This window comes from Triturus cristatus, chromosome 5_1 (genome assembly GCF_964204655.1).
Source record: "Triturus cristatus chromosome 5_1, aTriCri1.1, whole genome shotgun sequence".
NCBI lineage: Eukaryota > Metazoa > Chordata > Amphibia > Caudata > Salamandridae > Triturus > Triturus cristatus.
The window spans coordinates 592,896,641-592,921,730 of NC_140587.1; the positions used below are offsets into that span (position 1 = coordinate 592,896,641).

The 25,090-nt window shown below is 39.8% G+C and overlaps 1 long non-coding RNA gene across 1 annotated transcript in view; it reads left to right on the top strand.

The window, feature by feature from the left end:
- Positions 1 to 756: 756 nt before the first annotated feature.
- Positions 757 to 25,090, top strand: part of LOC146831246 (uncharacterized) — a 525,430-nt gene continuing 501,096 nt past the window's right edge. Inside the window, exons 1-2 of the long non-coding RNA XR_014961257.1 lie at positions 757 to 819; positions 943 to 1,083. This is a non-coding gene — a long non-coding RNA (uncharacterized LOC146831246). The remainder of the gene's footprint in view (positions 820 to 942; positions 1,084 to 25,090) is intronic.

The following is a 25,090-nucleotide window of genomic DNA, read 5'->3' on the forward strand; positions in this document are numbered from 1 at the left end:
TAGAAGTAGGACTCAACTCAAGAGAAGACTGGATGAGGATTATAGTAATGTAATCAAGGGTTTTTTAGAAGAGGACACTATTGGCGGCTCAACACGAACAATACATTGTATTATTCCATCGACATCATAGTGTGTTATATGCTAATTGTTAAATCCACAATAAATACTAGATCTATCTTTGATAGAAGAACTTAGATAGACGAGATGACCCTCACTGTTTTAGTCAAGGGCAGAGTCAGCACAAGTTCTATTCACAAAGAGCTAGAGCATTGGCTTAGCAATGGGGAAGAAGGTAGAAACTAGCCATGAGCACTGGTTACTTTTCAATATATTGGAAGTATTTCCATGACTAACTATACATAGTGAACAGAATTAATAGGCGAGGTAAGTCTGCCGCCTATGAGATGGTAAATTTCACACCAGTTTGCCTGCGGAATAACAGCTAATTTACGTGCTGGCGCGCTCTTTCATTATTATTCTTACAGCGCAAGCCGATTGATGCGGGCGGATCATTGTCACAGTCATCATGATAACTATCAGGCAATTGGACTTTCGGGAACTAGGAGGTGTATTAACATGCCGCTACAGATACACTAGTAAGCGGCGATTCGGGTAGTATCATTGACACGTGAGTGGAACGACCAATCGGGAAGAAAGACGGAAAGGTAGACAAACGTCACCAGTAACAGTACCACGTGAGCCGTAGCAACCTATCTGGTACGGGCTTACAAAAGTCAAATAGAGCCACCGAAGCGAGTGATCGGCAAGCACGAAAAAGAAGACACTCGATTTCCCGGCTTAAACTCTGCACGTTTCAAGGTAAGAATTTGAGGACCAACTAGTCAGGGTGAGACAGAGCGGGAGCTAGAAGGAACTGTTAGTATAAGTAGAGGCAGAGCCCTTCGGTTTTCTTACGCACGCTATTTTTATGTTTTATATTAGACGGCATATGAGAGAGGAAGATATAATACCTCCACAGCCCGCCAAAATCTTAAAAGTACCGTAATAGGACACGGGGGCCCGCCGGAGTGGAAAGACCTTGGAAGTATAACATCGTGACATTTTAAATAACACGGAACAGAGGTAATATACGAGTGTATCTCATAGTAGAGTTACCTGTGTAAGACATCTATATGCGACAATGTGTTACATTATTATATTTTCTGTAGGTATGAGGAGATACTAGTGGCCAGATATCACATATTGAAGCGTGATACCATCCCATATATTGTCTCCTCCAATAAAGAACAAAGGGAAGGCAATAAGACAGTTACCACCCAGCTCAACAAATCACGGTGAGATAGGAAATATATTGTGGGAACTGGGGAAGCCCCTTCTATATCCATAAGAGGGATGGAGCTAACTAACCCAGAAGAAAGTGAATAGGGGAATTGTAATAGCCCCCCCTTTTTTTGCATATATGTAAACAAAAAGAGGAATAAGAAAGTGTACAAATAATTGGAAATAGATTGTATTATGAATCAGCTGAGAAACATGTGTAAGAGAGATACTATGGTATAATAATAATAATAATAATAAATGCTTTATTGTATAGTTAATAAAAACCATTACAAAATATAAATACGACAATGTGCTAAAACACCAAGAATTTACACTACTGTGAAAAAAATAATGAAGGTAAAAAAAGATGTCTTTCTACTGCAAGAAGTAACATGTTCCAAATTCAACAATTTGCTAATGTTTTTTGCTTTTTCTCAAAATGTTCAATGAATTTCATTGTCCTGCAAATAAATTGTGGGTCTACTGTACATAAGATTTGGATGACAGCGGACCGACATGTACGTATTCCATACTCCTTGAACTTGGTTTTCAACCAATTCCAACGTTCCTGTATAAGAGCTGGGCAAATACAAATCAGGTGGATAGAATCTTGTCTTGCTGCGCCACATAACCCGCACCCTTCACTTTCTTGGGGCTTCCACTTTGGATGCTCGGCATTAGTTGGTAGATTACCCAGCCTTATGTTAAGGTATTTGCGTTTGATAAAAGGTGAAAATGCAAGGTCCAAAAAGAGCGCCGGCACTAATTTTTTGTAAGAATGGATTGTCATCCAGGCATGTGACCGGCGGCTAAAAGCTATTTTGTCGTCCAGCAATGAGTGTCCAATGGCTGCCTTCCTGGCCAACTGTTTGAATGAAGATACTGGGAGCTTGAATTCCCAGAGGCCAGCCAGGTTTGTTGACTCTATTGACATTTTAAGATACTTGGCGTGATTTGAGTTTGGGTTTTTGGTGATAGTTTCCCACATAGCTCGATAGAGCATGATCTCTTGGTTCATCCAGACATTGTACCAGAATTTTATGGTCTCGTACTTTCTCAGCAGCACTTGAGATTTCAGGCCGAGTTCCAGTCTTACTTGGGCCGGTGATGCGTTACTTGGTAGGGCAAAGACATGCTTATAGATTTTCATTTGCACTTTGTCCAAAAGTTGTGCACTCTTGCCATGATGCAGTATGCTCCCGTAAGCTAACGTTGGGATTAGTTTAGCTTTCATTATTGTTAGCAGAGGCGAAACCAAAGGACCTTTGAGTTCAGTTGCTAAGTTCGTGAAGGCTTGCATTAGGACCATGCCCTTCTTTTCCATGCTGGTGTATTGTGCCTGGAAATTAAGATGCTTGTCCAGCAGTGTCCCGAGATACTTGTAACTTCCAACCGCTTCCAGTTTGACGTTATCTATTAAGAAGGTTGGTGGTAGTTTATGGCGTCGGGTTATGACCATGGTTTTTGTTTTCATGCTATTTATTTCTAGCATGTTCTGCTTTGTGTAGCGGGTTAGCTCCTGTAGAAGGCTTAACAGGACCACATCGTCGGCATAGGATAGATGTGTTACACGAAGCATGCCCAGCCGGGGCGGATGTGCGTTGATCAGGTCAAGGCTTACTGTTAGATCGGCCATGAATACGTTGAAAAGATGGGGAGCCAATACACAACCTTGCTTTAATCCGTCAAAGGTGTGGATCTTCCTAGTTAGCCTTTGCCCATTGTTGATTTTTACCTGCATCCAGGTGTTACTATACAGGTCGATAATCGGCATTAGGGTTGACTCCGGTAGACCCTGCTGCTTCAATTTGGCCCATAGTAAATTCCTATTAACACAGTCGAAGGCCGCCTTAAAGTCGACGAAACAGGTATATAGTTCCCGATGGTTATGTAGACTGTTTTCGCCAATCAAGCACAGCGCCATTGCATTAGCCATTGTACCTGTTACACGACGAAACCCTGTCTGATTTAATGGGATCTTGCTGTTCGTTTCCGACCATTGTGCTAAATCGGCTAGCACCAAGGATGCATAGTATTTTGCCTCTGCATCGATCAGTGCAATTAAGCAGTAGTTTGTTGGATTTTTGCGGTCTCCGCCTTTATAGATGGGATTAATGATGGCACCCCTCCAACTTTCCGGAACCTGACCTGAGTTGCTGATTGTCCGGAACAGGAGGTTGAATTTGCATGCCCAGAACTGTGGGTCCTCTTTATAGATTGCCTGCGGGATGCCATTTGGCCCTGGTGCGCTCTCTTGCTTGCCTTTCTTAATTATAGATGATATTCGTCGATCGTCAACTGACCACATTGATCGATCCAGGCTCTCCTGGCAGTTGGACATGCCATTAAGGCTGAGAACAGGCTTGATTTCCTGTACCATATTTCTTGGAGATTCGGATACCGTTGTAGCCATCGTGACCTGATGCTCCACTGGCTTTACCGAGAATGTATCGACTATGTGCTGAGCCCAAACATTTTCAGGGATGCATGTCATACTTATGGGTTGTGCTGCTCTATTGATGGAGTTGACTTGCACCCAGAACGCCCTGGAGTCTGCTTTTTTTGTGTTGTACACCAATTTGGCCCAAAAGTCATTGGCTTTATTCCTTTTTTCCATCCATACTAGCTTTTTATATTGTTTCCTTATCGACCGAACTTCTTGCCAGATGCTTTGGTTTGTCCTTGAACCTTGTATCCGTCTTGTAAGCTTTTGAAGATGTTTCATCATAGCTAGTGTAGTTACTGAAAGTTTGGTTTTGGTCGTAGGACTGCTCTGCCTCTTAGCCTTACTGCTGGATCTTGGTAATGTTTCCAGGAAATTGGCCCAAGTTTTTGAGCATAGATCCTTCTCTGCCGTGATTGTTTGTAATAAGTTATTAGCGTCCAACGCTATTTGAGGTAATGTGATGCTCGTCCACTGTAACCGCTTCAGATTGATTGTTGAGAGTTGACCTGGTATGGCTGGAGCATTTACATACCTGGGGGAGCTTAGTTTCATCTCAATGTGTTGCATTGAGTGATCGCTGTCCAGAGAGCTGATTATTTGGAATTTTTTAACTAAACTCAACAGGGGCAAAGTTACTAATGTGTAATCCAGGATGGAATTTGTATTGTGACCTATGTATGTGGCAGCAGGGGGTTTGTCGTGCATGGATCTTCCATTTATTACCCGTAAACCGAGTCGTTCCAGGTCCCACACCAATTGCTTGCCCACTTTGTCTCTCTTCCAGGCCGTTGTGACCTCCTGAGATTCGACATTCCACATTTCATTTGCCATTGAGATGTTGTCCTCTTCCTCCGATTGATGTAGAAGATTGGAGTTAAAGTCACCCGTAGCTATAATCTCCCAACTTGGGTGATCAAGGCGGATGGAAGTTACAACATTAACAACACGTTTGAACAGTTCTTTTTTTTGCTGTTTTTTCGGGTGGGCGTATATGTTAATTAAAACCATTGTTTTTACCACACATTTTATTATAATCTCCAGCTTAATAATTTGCATATCTGCTGCTGATGTAGGCATATGCGAGACGTTTATCTTTAATGCAGTGGATACGTAGATAGATAAAACCCCCCCTTGCGCGGCCGTAGTGCCGGGAGCGCGTCGCGCTTTCATGGAAACATAATCTTCCTGGTACATCGATTGGCTCCATTGACCACGTTTCTTGCAGCGCTATGATGTCATATTGGTCCCAGGCAGCTGTCTTTCTACTGGTATTTAGGATGTTTTTTACTCCTGCGATGTTCCAGGAGAGCAGTTTTATTATGTTTTCTTCAATTTTACCTGCCTCGCAATAGGTTCAATTACCATTAATGCCCAATAACTGTCTCTGGTGATTATTAATTGTGGTTTCGGCCCCCCTGGCACCGTGTCATATTGAGCGAGTGGTCGGGGTTGTATGATCTTCTCTTTTCCTACATCTTCTTAGCAGGGGTGACGGGTAGCACTTTTTTGTTTGTTCTTTCAGAGAAATTCCCCACTCTTCAAATTTATTCACTTCTGTGAGAATGCTTTTTGCCACTTTTAAGTTCCTCCAGGTGGCAAGTGTGCCTTCCCTGGGCACGTTATCTCCTAATGTGACGAATTCAATTGATAGTAGGTCCGCGGATGTTAAGTGGCTTAGGCTTGGGATGGTTGATGTGAGGTGGAGGATGTTCCCTCGATTTAGGTAGTCTTGAGTGCCTTGAGGCTCATAGTAGGGAATAAAAAGTATCTTCCCTGCAGTAGCTATTTTCATGTCAGAGGGTGTTTTGCTACTGATCTGAGCCTTTTCATTATTAGCAAATTTCTGATCATCATGACCCTTTGCCTTGAGGTGGAGATATTGCGCTATTTGATTATACGCATCATTCGGAGTTGGTGCTGGTGGCATGTTTGTCGTGGCTTTTACCTCCCGGCCTATTCTGCTGGGTCCTGCCTGTTCACGGTGGTACCCACTAGTTGTAATCACTGGTCCTGGGGGTGGTCCTATCCTTTCCACATTTGCATTCTCTTTTGTTGCTTGCATGCCATTGATGCCAGTGTATATCGTGAGTTGCAGTTGATCATCCATATGTCTATCTGCCTTTGTTCTTATTTGCCTATGAGTATTTTGGTCACTTTTTCTCAGGGTTTGAAGGTCAGACGATATGGTGACACTTTTCCCTGTGGTTGCATTGGTGCTTGGTAGTGTGACACGAATAACGGGAACCTTTTTTTGATTTTTGTTCGTGTCTTTGAGTGCAGCCCAATGGGGTCTCTGATTACTTGGTTCATAGCCATTTATTTGCTCTGACCTCTTTATGCAGTGGCTTTTATATTCAAAACTAGTGCGCCCTATTTGATTTGGGGCCAACTCAGTTTTTTGGGGTTCATCCAGCAGATTATCTGAAGTTTTGTTTAGTGGAATAATGACGCTGAGCCCTTGGTCCGTGCTACAGCCAGAAATGCTTGCGGCGGTTGTTGAACTCGATAGTTCAGTGTTACTAGAGTTCCCTGCTTCTAAGGTTTTTGCGGGGACTACCCCCGCTGTTTGTGACGACTTTTTTGATGTTTTCACTTGTGGTATAGCCTTGGGGCTTATCCATAATCGTATTTGACTGTCTTCTCGATCTTTCCAAGTTTTGTATTCCATTTCTATCTTAAGTGACGGATTATGTTTCCCCTCTTTGACGTTGGATTCAAGTTTTGGTTTCATTTTTACCTGACTAAAAATAGGATAAGTGACCAGCGTCTGTTTATTGGCGGGTGGGCAGTTTGACAGCTAATTTCTGTATTTCCTTGCCCGTTTTTTTTCCCTCTTAGTTAGGCGTTTCTGGTCATTTTGATTTTTCGCCCTGTCTCGGCTGGGTGATTCTGGTCCTAGTAGTTTGTGGCCGTTATTTTGTACAATGAGGGATATTGCGCCAGTTGTTTTCGGTTCCTTTGTTATATCGTCAGGTTTTGTTGGCAGCTTATACTGTGAGGTTTTTCCCGCTGTTATTTGCCTTACTGGTCCATTTGGTTGGTCTGCGTGTTCGTTTTGTGTACTCTTGCAATTCTCAAAAGAGATGAGATCGCATCCAGTTGGTGTGTTGTTGTCACTGTGATTAGCGTATTTGCATTCCTGCAATATATCTTTAAGTATTGATGGCAAATTCTTTAATTTATCCAATATTGGAAGGCAGGTGCAAGACTGGGATGGTGCCCATGGTCGAGTCTGATCCTTGATGATGTCAAAAATGCTGGCCATGTCGTCTAGCTTTTTATTTATGTTAGCGATGTATTCCGCCATTGTACTCATGAGGTGTATATGAATGTCGAGTTTATCCGACTGCATATTAAGGGTTTTAATAGAGGTTTCCAATATGCACCCTAGTGTACTGTGCATTGTGATTATGGATTCCAAATTATCGCCGATGTCATTTCCTCTTTTTTGCCGGTATCGGTCTCCTGCGTTGCAACCAGGTTGGAGTCCATCTGAGGCTTGCTTTATAGATGTTATATCATTACGCTGAGCTTTGGTTTTTTGTCTTGTTTCGCGACCTGTTTCGGGACTTATTGTTGCTACCACGTCTGGGACAGCTGAAGCACTTGAGATCTCTATGATTGAGGGTTCTCTTTGAGCACCAATATGAGTCACGTGTGGTGAGTCTGTTAGTACAATGATGTCCACCTCTTGGTTCATTCCACTTGATGTATCAACTATGTTTTTGCTTAGCAACTCATGTGATGGAGAGATTTTTATACCCCAACCGGTTGCCGTTGCTCCTTGATTCATCCTTTCGGTATTGATTACTGTATTGGTTTTTTTTTGTCCCTCTGAGTTACTTTCAGTTATTTCCTGGGCCTCATTTTTGGAGGTGATTGATTTAATACGAATTTTCGGTCCCTCTTGGGTGCTTTCAATTATATGGTTGTCTGCGCAAACTTCTTGTGTCATGGTTCTTCCTTTATTATGGCTAGGTGCTTGGGGCACCCAACCGAGGTTTAAGTCCTTTATCTTTATCCTCTCTATAGATTTATTCAATACTGGGCTAATTAGTTGGTCCAGTCTAGGGGTTGAGTGACTATATAGAGGCACCTTGTGTGCCAATTCGTACATGCTTGTGTTTGAATTATAGGAGACTTCGTTGCTGGGTTGGGCCGAGTGGCATCCCGTTATTATTTGCTCTTGGTATGTGGCATTGGTTGATAATACTGATGTTGGTATAATTTTCTCACCTTTGTTCTCTTTATTGTTAGGGGAACAACTTATTTTGTGTCCTTCATGCTGGCAGTCCGTGGTCTTGATTAATCCTGTGGGAATTGTTAGTGATTTCTCCTGTCCTTGCCCTTGCGTAATGTCGTGGTTTTTATTGTCCTTTTTATTATCCTTGTGCACCTGGGCTTGAAATTGAAAAATGTTTTTCACAAGAGTGGAATTCGTGCACTTGTGTGTCTCCTCTGTTCTGTTTGCCCTATCCACATTCATGTTTTGGGCTTTCCGAGGAGTCCTTGGTGCAGTTGATCCTGCTGGCCTTATTTCAATTTTTTTAGGTGACATTGGTTTTTGTAGTCCCGTTGGCGTATTTGCCATTGCGTATACTGCCGTTGCTGGGTCTTTCAAAAAGGCAAATCTGCCAGTGTGGTTCATGTTACTGAAAATTGGATATACCGGCGGGATTAGTAGTGCGGGTGGGCTTCCCTTAGCTGGGCTAGCGGGGGATTTGGTCTTGGCTTTAGCTTTTCTCCTTGCATTCTTAGGTGGGCTTGTTCGTGTTCTCCCCGACCTCATTCCCTTTTTTTTTCCCCTTACTGTCTCCGCTCTGCCTTCCGCTCCACCTCCCAAGCCTGTCTGTGTCCTCAATCGGGGTTAGCTTCACTGCAGGGTCACCGTGTGGGCACTGTTGACTAGCTATTATGGCGTTATGATGACTCAGGGGTGCTTCCCCTCTGCCCAACCCGCACCACGCCTGCTCCCGACACCCGGCTCCCGGCACCCATCTCACCGCTTGTTGCCGCTTCTCTTCTCTCCTCTTTCCTCCAGTATGATGCGTAACAGTATTGTTTGGCGGCTCCTGCCGCGGGAGGTGGTGCCAAGATGTTATCAGGCGGCTCCGGCCATTTTTTGCAGTTCCGGCTCCGGCCGCACTGGGAAAATTCAAGCGGCTCCTACCACGATAGAAAATGCCTAACGCTCCGGCCGTGGCGGAGAACGCTTGGCGGCCCCAGCCGCGTTGGGAGAATTCAAACGGTTCCTGCCGCCTTCTGAGTTGAATAATAGTATGGTGCCGGTACCGATACCGATACCGGTGAACTGCCGGCTAGTACAGCAGTGGCGTCCTTGCCTCCTCGCGCTGCTCAGTTGCGTGTCTCAACTGACAACTGTCAGCAAATCCCGGACTGGACTCCAATGGTATAGTTCTTGCAACGATAAAATGTAGAAAGTTTACCTATAAATTAAGTGACTGTATCTATTTATTTTATACAGGGGAGTGATACCAGAATTGACACTCTGAGAAAACACATTTATTATGGTCTTGATAAAGATGGAAGTATAAGTGTAAACATCGAAACGCGTCGACGCTTCTGCAAGCATAATCTAAGGACCAACATAGAATTGTAGATACAAAGGAGATTAATGTATCACTATTTATGTTCCAGAAATTATAATTCGATATGATATGCAGTAGGAAATGACAAGGTGTTTTGTCTAAATATGTGTTGTTTTTTGTGTTTTGCTGGTCACAACGATGTGTAAATCACTGTAATTGAACAATTTTCCTCTGTATTGTATCAACTAAAAAATTTATACAGGGGAGTGATACCAGAATTGACACTCTGAGAAAACACATTTATTATGGTCTTGATAAAGATGGAAGTATAAGTGTAAACATCGAAACGCGTCGACGCTTCTGCAAGCATAATCTAAGGACCAACATAGAATTGTAGATACAAAGGAGATTAATGTATCACTATTTATGTTCCAGAAATTATAATTCGATATGATATGCAGTAGGAAATGACAAGGTGTTTTGTCTAAATATGTGTTGTTTTTTGTGTTTTGCTGGTCACAACGATGTGTAAATCACTGTAATTGAACAATTTTCCTCTGTATTGTATCAACTAAAAAATTTTAAGTGTCGAGTCAGATTGGTGACTCTATTTTGCGACTTTTAATAAGGTTTTTTTAATAAATTGTAATTTACATGCAAAAATTGTATTTGGTATTTTATAACTAACACTCTCTGACTGTTTTTTTGTGGCATTGAGATATATACCTATTTTAGGGTTATTTCCATTTATGTTAACTACATTGTGTGGTCAAGGGGATTGATACTTTTGGTGTATTGGAAGTACCTTACTTCCCGTGACGTTTAAGGGGTCCCTCTCTTTTCTATAAATACCATTTAAGCTAAGCAAGAGTTCTCTTGTTTATAATCTATTTTTACTCCTTGTTTAAAGCATCTTTGCATGACAATTTATTTAATTTATGAGTATATATACAATAATGTCAGCTAACTTGAGATGTGAGGGTTTTTTTAACTTTGGCTATGATTACTGATAAACCTATTACCTTTAATCTCAGGATTACAAGAGTCATGGTACATTGGGTTTTATGATCATAAATATAATGTTTAATATAACAGTTAAATAGCTCCAAATCACATGTTATGTCCCTGGGCATACGGAAAAACAAAGTGAAACACTTTTATTGTAAAGGAGTGGAGGTCCCGAGAGTAAAGGTATTCACCTACCTGGGGGTTTTATTTGATGACAGATGTTCGTGGGCTCCACAGCTTATAGCAAAAAAGAACAGCGTAGGTAGAGCTTCTTCCGCAATTTTAAGTTTTGCCCAACGTTTGGGTGGTAAACCATGTGACGCAGTTCTTGCCATCTATAGGGCGAAATGTTTAGCTTTAGCGATTTATGGTGCTGCAATTTGGGGGTATAGAAAAGCGGAGGGAGTCCAGATGGTAGAAAACAAATTTTTTCGTTCACTGCTCTCCATCCCCCAATCATCCCCAACCTTTTCAATACACCAAGAATTGGGGATGGATTATGTGTCCGACCGTATAAGTTTGGCCCCTCTTATATTTTGGCTGAAAACATGGTTGAACCCAGAACTTTCTCTTAACAGATTGATTTTAAAAGACTGCATTGGACCAGACAGAGTGGCTGATATCCCTTGGCTCTTGTACATCAGGAAAATGTTTTATAAGTTAGGGCGCCCGGAGATTTATGAGAACCCAGAAGTGATTACTAAGGGGGATATTGGCTGGGTTAAAGTCCAGTTTCTGAATTTAAGGTCCCAAGAGCGGGAGGGTGAGGAACTTAAAAAACCGTCGGTAAGGGCTCAATTTTTATTAATAACCTCTTCCCAGATTGAGCCTTACCTGAAGTTGGTTACGAAACATTATCATCGGTGGCTGTTGACCAGATTTCGTTTTAACCTGATTCACTTCATTTTAGGGACCTTTCAAGGCTGGAGTAAACCAGAAGATGCTGCTTTTTGTAACTGTGATGGCTGCTCAATTCAAGACACTGCACACTTTATATTACTCTGTAAATTTTATGCTGAAAGCAGAAAGAAGTACATTTTGTCCTTGTTGCAAGGGAGAGGATTCTTTCAAGTTAAACCTGCATTGATGTACTTGCAATTACTAGACTGCCCATGGAATATTTTTAACATTGCTAACTTCTTGGTTGCCACGGTGCGGTCAAGGAGAAAATATGACGCTTGGAATATGTTTTTAGTGTTACATGTACTTGTCTGGATGATTTTTATGATGTCTTCTTTTTTATCATATTGTATTATTACGATGTATCAAAATATTAGTATGAATGTTTGTGATGTACTTTTATGATTTTAATTAATCGATTAAAGTGGTTTGACTGACTGACTGACAATATAACAGTTATGCCTACTTGGGACAGAATTTACTGAGCATGACATTAATGCTTGGGGAATTATGATTCATTTTGTATGATAATAGTAATTGAGGAAAATATATAGCAAAGCATCCAAATGTGTGCCTTCTTGGGCTCCATAATTTCATTAGTCATGTTGGCCACATATGTGTTATAATTCACTTTGGTGAGTTGCTATTAATAGCGATCTGAGCACACTGACATTATTGTTTATCGTCTTTCTGGGGTATCAGATCAGGTTTTCACATAATCATATGAAATTGATGCACTACTGTAACAAGCCCACTGGGGCTTGATCTGATTAATTAATGTTATGTTTCACTTGATTCTTTCTCTTTCATTTAATTGCTGTGTATAAAATTGTTTTTTCAAGTATACATGGGATTTTAAACCATTCCAAGCTCGCATTGACTTTAGTAATAATATTGTTTCGACAGTCCTTTGCTCATTGTCACAAATTTTTTGTGCACGTACCTGTTTATAAGTCTGTCTTCACATACGAGTTCTCACTCGTGATCAAAACAACATTGGTTGTCGAAACGCATTGAGGTTAACGCTTGCTAGTGAAGACTCTATGTTTTATGTTTATTGGGCTCCCACACCCAAGCACACGCCACAATCCACTGGGGATGGAGGGCTTTTTTTAATATATATTTTTATTTATATAAATCACTGAAAAAACCAAAGGTTACAGGGACATTACACTTAAGCTGACGTTTTACCCACAAAAAACATAGAAATTCAGCAGTTATAGTTATACATATGGCTATATTTATGTCAAGAAACTATAACTCGTGGCCTAAAGTTACTTAATGGCACAAATTATAGTTTTTTCAGATAGGTATAACTATAGGTAAACTTATAACTGCCAAATGTCTATGGTTTTCTGTGGGTAAAACGTCAACCTAACTAAAATGGCCCTGAAACCTTTGAGTTTTTTCAGCGAAATTCTATGTTTTTAATGCAAAGTATTATATAATTAATGTACGCTAATACAACCACTGCATCACACGGTCTTCAGTATGATGTGTGAGTGGGTGAGGCTTTTTTATTTCATTGGGCTCTTGATCCGCTGATCTTTCACAGATTTACACTGGTGTTACCCTGTGTGCCACAGTGGATCAGACAATTCTTTGCCCATAAGGGGTTTGTCAGACTCCCCTCTGTGTGTCCTATGGGGTCAGGGTCATGTAATGTTAAGTGTAGGGGACAGTGTGCAACAGGCATACACAAAACACACAAATATGTTTGCAATGATTAATGATGAGCCATAGTTCATTCCTAATAATAGAAGGACATATGAGACAAGCTAGAGTCAGACCTGAGCATATATTGATGTAAAAGCCTTCCTAGTGCCAGGTTGCATGTATTCACCCATGTGCATCACTGCACACATATACTGAGCAATACACTTCTTGTATGCTCTAAAACTGGAACAGTGGTCCTAACTCATCTTAGCTCAAGAAGAATCAGGCATGATAAAAGGTGGGGGAAGGCATCTCCCTGTAGTCAAATATTGAATGCAAAATTGTTTTTTTACAATAACTTGAAGCAGGGAGAGAAGGGGAATGCTAATACAAACAATGAAGTAGATAATAAAGAGACAATATTTCCATCTTACTTCATCAACTAAAAGTGTGTGTTGTTACAACTGCTGCCCCTATCCTTCTGAAAATTACACTCTGAAGAAACTGGATCTTTTCAAACCCATTAAGGATGCAGGAGTAGCGTGCAGGCAATGACACTGAGTGCATGCATGTGACACTATGAGTCCATGTCACGGTGCAATGTTGACATGTCGTACACCTGCTGTTCACAATACTCAAAGTAATCCCATAAAGAGATTGAAGAAGATTGGATATTGTTTCAGAATTGGATCAGCCATCCAGTCCCTCAAATGGTTTCTCTACCCCTAACTGATTAGGTTGCATTCCATTTTGAAGGACATAAAAGAAGTGTTGCATTTACTCTCAGAGAAACCATTTGGCCCAGATAATGAATTATTGATAAGTCTTGACATCAAGTCCTTGAACAGCCCAAATGAGACAAATATTTTTTTCTACTTCTGTGTACGCCTTCCACATGTATCCTCTTTTCCTTTGACAAGGAACAATTTAAGAGTGTCACTGAAGTAAAAGTTATAGCATGCTCTACTTTTACATCCAGACAACTGTAAATGGTTGTATGATAGAAAATAGTGAACTATACCAATATATATATACACATATATAATCTCCTTAAAATATAAAATAATTAAACGCTTTTTAAAAGACAGTACTTTAAAAATATCAACAATAACATAAAAGTAAAAATGAACAGTATATATATATATATATATATATATATATATATATATATATATATATATATATATATATATATATTCAGTGAAAAAACCATAGGTTTCACACACGTTATAGTTAGGAATTAGGATTTAAAAAACCTTAGAAATTCAGTGAAAAAAACCATAGGTTTCACACATGTTATAGTTAGCTGGACATTTTACTCGTAAAAAACCATTGAAATTGCCACGTTATAGTTAGTTCAGCTAACTATAACTCGCGCGCCCGCAATGCACTGCTGATGACGTCACATATTACATCACTCATGACATGGTCAGTGACATCACTCATGACATCACTGATGACATCTCAAATGACATCACTGATGACATCATCCAGTGAATGTGTGTTTTTCTGAAAATTAAATATGTTTTATTTATGTATATGTCAAGGTCGATGGAAGAATAAATGGGTATATAAGTGTCTAAATGGATGATTTGTTTTTGAAAAATTGATTGTGTAGCTGACTGATTAAGTGTATCATAGTGAATACATGGCTTAGTGAGTAATGTTTAAATATGGAAATATCTGTATCAGTCTCTCACTTTGTGTATATGTGGCTGCATGGGTTGGTGAGTAGCTACATGGGTGTCTATATGGGTTATTAGTTGGTTTTTTGAGTATCAGTCTGAGTGTCTTCATGGTTCGGTGGCGGGTATTACGTAGTGCATAGGTGCATGAATGAGTGGCTCACTCTTTGTATATGTTGAAGACAGCATGTGTGCAGGACTGTATGGGTGGATGAGTGTGTGTATGGGTGTGTTAGTGAGTGAATGACTGTCTCAATAGTGTCTTTATGAGTAACTACATATGTTTTAAACTAGTATATGTGACTATTGGTGTAAATAAGTGAGTATATGTGAGAGTGAGACATTGGAAGAGTTCCTGTATGAATAAGTATGTGTTTCTATAAGTGATTGTTTAAAAGACTAAGTATGTGTAAGTTTCCGTAGAAGTAAGTGTGGTGGTGTGTGAATAACTGTATATGCAAGTAAATGTATGTTTTATTCTTTATTAGCATGGGTGACTATGTGTGTGAGTAGCTCTATGGATAAGTGGCATTGTGTAACAGGATGTATAGGTGTATGAGTACATATGATAAGTGAGTACATGTATGAGTGACTGTATTGAACTGTTGGTGAATGAATGGATGTGTATGTGGATCTTAGAATTACTGAAGAGGTTGTTGTAACTGTTATTGGTATGTCCATTCTTTTGTAAATTTTAGTCTCTATTTTTGTATGTGTGTATCAAAGGTTATATTAGGGTGAGAGGAGGTCTACCACTCTATCACAAGGATGATGTCATCAGTGATGTCATTTGAGATGTCATCAGTGATGTCATGAGTGATGTCACTGACCATGTCATGAGTGATGTAATATGTGACGTCATCAGCAGTGCATTGCGGGCACGCGAGTTATAGTTAGCTGAACTAACTATAACGTGGCAATTTCAATGGTTTTTTACGAGTAAAATGTCCAGCTAACTATAACATGTGTGAAACCTATGGTTTTTTTCACTGAATTTCTAAGGTTTTTTAAATCCTAATTCCTAACTATAACGTGTGTGAAACCTATGGTTTTTTTCACTGAATTTCTAAGGTTTTTTAAATGCTAAGTCCTAACTATAACGTGTGTGAAACCCATGTTTTTTTCAGTGAATTTGTACGGTTTTTTAAATGCTAAGTTACTTTACGCCATTACAGACTGACACATTATGAAACCACTTTTTTGATTTTCTTAAATGCACATGTCCAAACTTCTTTTTCAGACTACCACCATGTGTAACCTGGGTGGCTGCCTACACTCCAGCAAGGGCAACCAGCCTTAGTGATGCTGAATGTATTTGCATTACAGACTGAAACCTGAAAACCCCACTCGCTTGTAAATACTGTGCATGATTATACATGGCAAGCACATGGGTGTGTGCTAACAGTCTGCTTCTTCCCCCCAAAAATCGCTCCCCCTTTCCATCTAATGCAACTGTGAAATCACCAGATAAAAACGCAATAAATCTCTGCCTATAATTCCTCTTTGCACACAGAGTCATGTTTTCACATTAGTCCCAAAACGAAATTTCTTTGCCAATTTGAAACCACACTTACTGCTCTTTTTTTTTTGGCAAGTGAAAATCACTTTTACAGACTGACACATTATGAAACCACTTTTTGGATTTTCTTAAATGCACATGTCCAAACTGCTTTTTCAGACCACCACCATGTGTAACCTGGGTGGCTGCCTACACTCCAGCAAGGGCAACCAGCCTTAGTGATGCTGAATGTATTTGCATTACAGACTGAAACCTGAAAACCCCACTCGCTTGTAAATACTGTGCATGATTATACATGGCAAGCACATGGGTGTGTGCTAAGAGTCTGCTTCTTCCCCCAAAAAATCGCTCCCCCTTTCCATCTAATGCAACTGTGAAATCACCAGAGCAAAACGCAATAAATCTCTGCCTATAATTCCTCTTTGCACACAGAGTCATGTTTTCACATTAGGCACAAAACGAAATTTCTTTGCCAATTTGATAGCACACTTACTGCTCTTTTTTTTTGGCAAGTGAAAATCACTTTTACAGACTGACACATTATGAAACCACTTTTTTGATTTTCTTAAATGCACATGTCCAAACTTCTTATTCAGACTACCACCATGTGTAACCTGGGTGGCTGCCTACACTCCAGCAAGGGCAACCAGCCTTAGTGATGCTGAATGTATTTGCATTACAGACTGAAACCTGAAAACCCCACTCACTTGTAAATACTGTGCATGATTATACATGGCAAGCACATGGGTGTGTGCTAAGAGTCTGCTTCTTCCCCCAAAAAATCGCTCCCCCTTTCCATCTAATGCAACTGTGAAATCACCAGATAAAAACGCAATAAATCTCTGCCTATAATTCCTCTTTGCACAGAGTCATGTTTTCACATTAGTCCCAAAACGAAATTTCTTTGCCAATTTGAAAGCACACTTACTGCTCTTTTTTTTTTGGCAAGTGAAAATCACTTTTACAGACTGACACATTATGAAACCACTTTTTTGATTTTCTTAAATGCACATGTCCAAACTTCTTTTTCAGACTACCACCATGTGTAACCTGGGTGGCTGCCTACACTCCAGCAAGGGCAACCAGCCTTAGTGATGCTGAATGTATTTGCATTACAGACTGAAACCTGAAAACCCCACTCGCTTGTAAATACTGTGCATGATTATACATGGCAAGCACATGGGTGTGTGCTAAGAGTCTGCTTCTTCCCCCAAAAAATCGCTCCCCCTTTTTCCTACTAATGCAACTGTGAAATCACCAGAGCAAAACGCAATAAATCTCTGCCTATAATTCCTCTTTGCACACAGAGTCATGTTTTCACATTAGTCACAAAACGAAATTTCTTTGCCAATTTGAAAGCACACTTACTGCTCTTTTTTTTTTGGCAAGTGAAAATCACTTTTACAGACTGACACATTATGAAACCACTTTTTTGATTTTCTTAAATGCACATGTCCAAACTGCTTTTTCAGACCACCACCATGTGTAACCTGGGTGGCTGCCTACATTCCAGCAAGGGCAACCAGCCTTAGTGATGCTGAATGTATTTGCATTACTGAGTCCAACCTCAAACCCTTAAACTATTCTTTTTTTTTCCAGTACACCTTAATTTATTGTGAAAACATAGTCCATATTATTTTACATGTTCCTCACATTTAAATTTCTCCCAAAACAGAAAATGATAAACGCAACTTCAACAAAAAGAATTTCCATTTCTATTATTCATTTCTTAAGTTACCACATACATCCCCTCTCAAACTCATAACTCACCTTTAAAATTAGTTAGTTGTGAAAGAAATGTGGCACTCAAACAGCAGATTATCAGAGCCAGGATCTCTGTTGTGTTCACCTCTCTCCTCTCAGCAGAACCAGATAATGGCAAACTTTCCCTCTATTTTTCCACACATATACATGTAAGTTTCAAATCTCAGTGCTTCCCCCTTTTTTTCAAATGTAATCACACATTTCTATTGGTTGAAAACCAACCCTTTTCCAAAAGTACCCTGCCCCCAACTTGACTTCTGCCTAGTACCCTTCCCCCAACTTGACTTCTGCCTGCTACCATAGCAACAGCTCATGGAACACTGCTGTGTGGAGTTAGGTCAGAAGTTCGCCACACAATGTTTCAATTCCACAGAGCAAGAGTGCTTGACTTTTCAAACCTAACAGCAAATCCATAGTACTGTTCTTTGGTAACACATTTTTCTGTACCAATACAAAACATGCTTCTATTAATTTACACATACAGCCTAGTTTTTATTCTAGAATGGTATGAAACAGCCAATCAGTTCTTTTTGTTTTGAAAAAAATATGTATGCCTCCATTTCCAAACTGTCTTTCTTTTCATATTGCCATTCTACTGAAAGACACCTCCTGAGTGCATCCAGTTCTCCTTTGAAGATGTTCACAGTGTGGATTGTAGGGCACAGCTATGTCTTCTGGAGTGAAAAGTTTGCAGAGAAAACAGATATGGTGAGAGACCTTGCTTTGCCAAATGTAGACATTAAATGGATTGGTCAGAGAGGGTTAAAGTGGCACCAGTTGATGCCATTGGTGAAATCCTTCATGCAAATCCAACACCCTGACCTCATAATAGTGCACTGTGGTGGAAATGACCTAGGCACTTTGACTGGGGTAGGTCTGGAAATGCTTATGAAGGACACCTGTGCACAACTGTTTTCACTTTTCCCTAAAACTGCCTTTGTGTTTTCCAACATATGCCAAAGGCAAAAATGGAACTGGTCCAATCATTTCTGTCCGCAGATTGACAAAGCAAGAAAGCACGTCAACAAATCTGTTTCTGCTTTCCTCCGTGACTATGGTATGGGTGCCATTTACCACAACAACTTGCGTTATGACATGCAAGACATTTATAGAGGAGATGGTGTGCACTTCAATGATGAAGGGAACAGAGTCTTCCTTTTGAACCTTAGACTCTGCATCGGTACTTACTTGTAAGTACCACTTAAAAAAATGACTTCATAAACACAACAGCTCTTTTTAGAGCTCCCTAATATCTAAACTCTTAATTCTGCATTTCATTTATTTATTTATTTATTTTTTTTACTGTACGCTTACCGTACGCGTACCCCGTGATTTTTAAAAAAATCAATAAATGTTTTTTTTGTACTTTTCTGTCCTTCTTTGACCCCCTTACAAATGTTAGGGGGTCTGTAACTCTCCTCATTGCCCCCTTTTCTTGTTTTCACTCTTTTTTTTCAGAGTGAAATACACAAAATGGCGGCCGCCGCTTCCTGGTTTCGGCCGATTCGAATGTTTACTAAGATCTAAGGGCCAATCAGAATCTCGCTCGCGCACGCCATTTTTCTTCCGTACGCTTACCGTAAGCTTACCGTACGCGTACCCCGTGATTTTTTTAAAAAACAATAAATGTTTTTTTTGTACTTTACAGTCCTTCTTTGACCCCCTCACAAATGTAAGGAGATCTGTTACTCTCCTCTTTGCCCCCTTTTCTTGTTTTCACTCTTTTTTTCAGAGTGAAATACACAAAATGGCGGCCACCGCTTCCTGGTTTCGGCCGATTCGAATGTTTACTAAGATCTAAGAGCCAATCAGAATCGCGCTCGCGCACGCCACCGTACGCTTACCGTAAGCGTACGGTAAGCGTACCGTAAGCGGGCTCAGATATATATATTGATTTAAAGGCTATTTTCTCAGAATCTACTGAACAGATTTACACCAAACCTACAAAAGGCACTTCCTTGACCTAGGGACTACCTCTCTGCCAAATTTCGAGTAATTCTGTTCAGCCGTTCGGGCTGTAGCTCGTTCTAAAGGTCCTATGGAAAAATACATGGGGAAAACGCGTTTTGGGACCCCCCTTTTATCTCAGCCCCCGCTTGACGAATCCCCCCGAGACTTTCAGGGTAGGAGCGGAGCGTAGCGCCCCACCTATTTTGAGAAATTCGCGAGGATTCGTCATCCGGCGCCAAAGTTATTCAAAATAGAATGTTGCGGATTTCCTATGGAAAAGGGGTCCTAACTATAACTACCTACTGGCGACCGCCAGTAGGTAATATATATATATATATATATATATATATATATATATATATATATATGTGTGTGAATCCGTATACATGCTGCAATTGCCACTCCACACCGTCACAGCATAAACGGACACGGACCAATGATTAATTTAATCTGTGCCTTTCTGCCGCCATAACGTTACGGCTCCTCCGAGCCTTGATCACATGACAACATGATCCAATGAAAAGATGGCTTATAAAGTGACTGTGCATACAACCAAATGGTCATGTGACTGTTTGTAGATAAACATAGATGACAGACTTGACAATTAGAACTGTGCAAAACAACGCGTTAAAACTACATCAGCAAGGTAATTAAATTATAAATAATTTAAAATACCTGTATAGTTGTATACATCAAATAAATAAATAAAAAATATTTGAGACCGATGTAAGTGCAAATAGCAATTAAATTTACAGAGAATGAATAAAAAAATAATTTTTTCACTTGTGCAAAGTAACGCTGTTGTATATGCAGGGCGCAACCACATGTATACCTCATCATGATACAGTCAATGAACTAATATATGCTTGCCAGTAAACATGTGTCTGTTACCCGACAGCTGTAAAGTGGAGATAAGGTGCTAAACAGAGGAACATCTAAATAGACATGTGATGGAATACACAAGTCATCTCAAATAAAACAATTCTTTTAACAAGACCTCATGTATCATATGCACCTGGCTTATGATGTAATAATAACATCTTATGTGTGATCTAAATGTGAACATTCTCATGAAGAAAACACGAAAGCACTCCACATTCATATTAATGTTCATTGTAGCAAATCGCGGGATAAATCCCCTGTATTGGGTGACGCTGTAAACAAGTCTGCCTATATTAAAATGATGTCATGAGGATAGTCACATGGATAAATTGTGCAAATGTGCAATGTGAAATATGTGAACCGATAAGCCACACCTGTGTGATAAAAGTAAAAAATATAATCACTAAAAATGTGATTATAATTGAGAAATTTCTCTTATAATCACATGATGGGGGGAGTACTCTAATCTTAAAGTTAACTGAAACGAGTAGGAATAAGTCACCAAATATCTAAAGATAAAAAATATGTAGAAACAGCCAGAGACATGTTAAAAAATCCAATGTCATCTGCCCAAATATACTGACATATCCAGCAGCCCACGATATAAGAAAAATCATGGGGGCTTTGTCCAAGGTTGGATGCAATGTGGTGAGAGCCCTCACCATATCTTGATGATAATGTTGTGTATTTTAGCTTGGAAATAAGGTATTTAACGGGCCAATTCCATATAAAGGGTGCTTAGGTAACGTTTGTGAGAAAAATTAGGCTAATATGGCACCCTATGTGAAATAGCAGCTAAACTGGGGGTACACGAGGTATACATACAAAGAAGTCATTTTTAATTCACTTGATGGCTGACAATCTTAAAATACATAAATAAATAAATAAATATATATTGGTCTAAAAGGCAGAGAGCCGCCTCTAGGTTCTGCCAAATGGTATAAAAACCTACAATGAAAAGATGGATGTCTACAGAAAACAGAATAGCATTAAGGTAGGCAAGTGTAAAGATCCTCTGTGATATTCAATCCCCCTGGATGTTTTGAATCTAGCTGCAAGATATAACGGGTTTCAAGTTGGCGGAGTCTATGCTCTCTGTCACCTCCGCGCCTACTTGCCGTTACCGCGTCAATAACATAAAATTTGAAGCCCTTATTGTCACTGTGGTGATGTTCCTTGAAATGTCTGGCTACTGGGTAGGTATTGTCTTCATTTGTAATGGCCCTAAGATGTTGTAAAATGCGTTTATGAACAGCATGTTTCGTGCTGCCAACATATCTAAGTTGGCAGGGGCATTGTAAAACGTATATAGCAAACTCTGTTTTGCATGTTAAAACCTTATCAATAAGATGTTCTCTATCACTGAAACCATCTTTAAAAGTTTTCATGTTCAAACCGTGGATACAAGATTTGCAGGTTTTACATTTAAAAAATCCACTATTGGTCTGAAGCCATGTAGTTCTTTCAATTGTTTCGGGGCTGGTATTGACCAGACGGTCCTTCATAGAGGGAGCCCTACTGTAGGTGATAGAGGCTCAATGAGGAAGTGTGGGACCGATGATTGGATCACTGAGGATAATGGGCCAATTTCGATTGATGATTCTGTATAGGTCTGAATGTTGCCTATTGTACCCCGTAATGATCCTAAATGGACTGGCTGTTGAGGGTAACATAGCGCCCGTTTTCACGGGTATCATAGGATCAGAGGTTCTGTAAGTATCAAGGAGTTTTTGTCTGTCAACTTGCATACTTTTCATTATGGCACTATTAATGACCCGTGCACTGTAGCCCCTCTCCAAGAATCGGATTCTGCTTGCTTGCTGAGCAAGCTCAAGATCATATTGGCTGCTGCAAATTCTCCTTAACCTAAGCATCTCGCCGTAGGGAATGCTGTGGATGAGATGTGTAGGATGTGCACTCCCTGCATGGAGGATGGTATTGCCTGCAGTGTGTTTTCTGTATAGTCTAGTTTGGATTGTGTTGTTACAGATGAATACCTCGGTGTCCAAAAATGCTATGTTCGATTGACTCATGGTTGCAGTGAATTTGAGATTGAATTGATTTACATTAATCATGGAGATGAAATTCTCTACCTGCCTGTTCTTTGCTATATATCCAAGTACCGCTAAGTAAATTGAAGACGACGGTTAACGCCACAGCTTCAAATAAAAGGCGGACACGGACCTCCAGTTAAGTGCTGATTTATTTCATTCGCAGTGTCGTCTTGACGTTTCGGCTCAAACGAGCCTTGTTCACATGACAACGTGAGTAATAGTAGTGATCCAATAAGTAGTGTCAGTGCAAAGTTCAAGGTTCAAACTGGGATCATGTGATCACCCTAATCATAGACATAGAAGGCCACAACAATGTGGCACCAAGTATGAATGTGCAAATTCGCAAATACCAATCTTCAGAGTATATAAATGAATTGAACAACTTAAATGTTAAAATGCATAAATATGTGCAAAATTCGCTGTTTGTACATTTGACAATAAGTAAACAGGTCAATAAAAAACCATTATTTACAATTTGATCATAAAACGATGTGTAAAATAAATAGCATGAATGTCATGACACTTATGGATCGTGCAACCCAAGGGAGAATAATAATTATTGTATATTAATTTCCCTCCAGGGAGCAAAAAGCACAAAAAAATGATTTATTGATTGCCTGCTACATAAAACACTTTTGATGGCTTGTTATATCGGCATAAATGCCTGTGACTAATATCGTCCAACTAAATAAATTTATGTACAGACAAATAAACCAGCAAATACATGAATATGCATATAATAATAAAAATTGGTAAAATTCCTTATAGCCATGTACATGACCCTTGATCTACACTTGTTACTAATTTGGATCACATTTAGTGCAAGGTCAAATTTCATTCTGACATGAAAAGAGCATAACAAATATAAAAATTATATCTGATTCCTGGATTTACATTAGTTACATGCTTACACCCAGATGAAATAGGTGTAACTGCCCTGTCTAGCGAAAGGTTGGGAGAAACTATAAATAGATACTAAAAAGTTATCAACTTGTGTTTCTACAGGGCAGGGCAGGGTAACTAAAGTATCCCTCTGTCTGAATATAAAACATCACAATACGAAAAATGCCAGCCGGCATTCCAACAAGACATATTAGAGTATCTGGACATACTGAGAAGATTTAATTGATTCATTTTACAAATGCCCAAATAAACATAAGAAGTTGTGAACTAAGGAATTACGGCAAACATGTGTACAGATCTTCAGTGACATTAAGCCCCATGGGGTATTTAGTATCTAACTGTAAGATATAGCGGGTTTCCAATTTGCGGAGTTTGATCTCTCTGTTACCCCCTCGTCTGCTAGCATTTACAGCGTCAATCACAAAGTACTTGAGAAGACGGTTATCACTCTGATGAACATCCCTGAAATGTCTAGCAACAGGATAAGTATTATCCTGATTTGATATAGCTCTAAGATGTTGTAGGATCCGTTTGTGCACAGCCAATTTCGTGCTGCCCACATATCTGAGGGGACATGGACATTCAAGTATATACACAGCAAACTCTGTTTTGCATGTCAGTAATTTTTTTATTTGATGTTCGATATTGCTAAAACCGTCCTGATATGTTTTGGAACTCACCCCATGCGTACAAGATTTACAAGTCTTACATCTGAAAAAACCAGTATTGGTTTGCAGCCAAGTGGTCTTTTTAATGGTCTCAGGACTAGTATCCACTAGGAGGTCCCTCATCGAAGGAGCTCTTCTGAACGTGAGGGAAGCTCGTGTAGGTCAAGAAGGACCAATGATAGCATCGTTCAAGATTATAGGCCAATTACGATTAATGATCCTATATATGTCTTTGTGTTGTTTACTGTAACCTGTTATGATTCTGAAAGTGTTTTCTGGTGTTACAGGATTGCCAGTTGCATACATTGCCTGAGTTACAACTTCATTCTGGACCATAGAAGTATAAGTACTCAATAGATCCTGTCTAGTGTGCTGCATCGATTTGTTTATGGCACTGTCTATGCTGTTTTTAGAGTACCCTCTTTCAATAAATCTTTTTCTACTGGACAATTGTGCAGTCTCCAGGTCTACTGTGTTACTACATAGTCTTCTAATGCGTAGCATTTCCCCATACGGAATGCTCGCAATTAGATGGGCTGGATGTGCACTACCAGCATGCAATAACGTATTGCCAGCTGTTTTTTTGCGAAATAATCTTGTTTCTATAGACTCATTTTTAATGTAAACTTCGGTATCCAAAAAAGTAACTGATGTCTGACTCATGGCTACTGTGAATGTAAGGTTGTACTCATTCACATTGATATTAGCACCAAAATCCTTTGCTTGATCCTCATTCCCCCTCCATACAACAAACAAATCGTCAATGTAACGAAACCACGCTACTACAAATTCGTCTATTGCATCTTTATGTTTGACTCTGAGGAC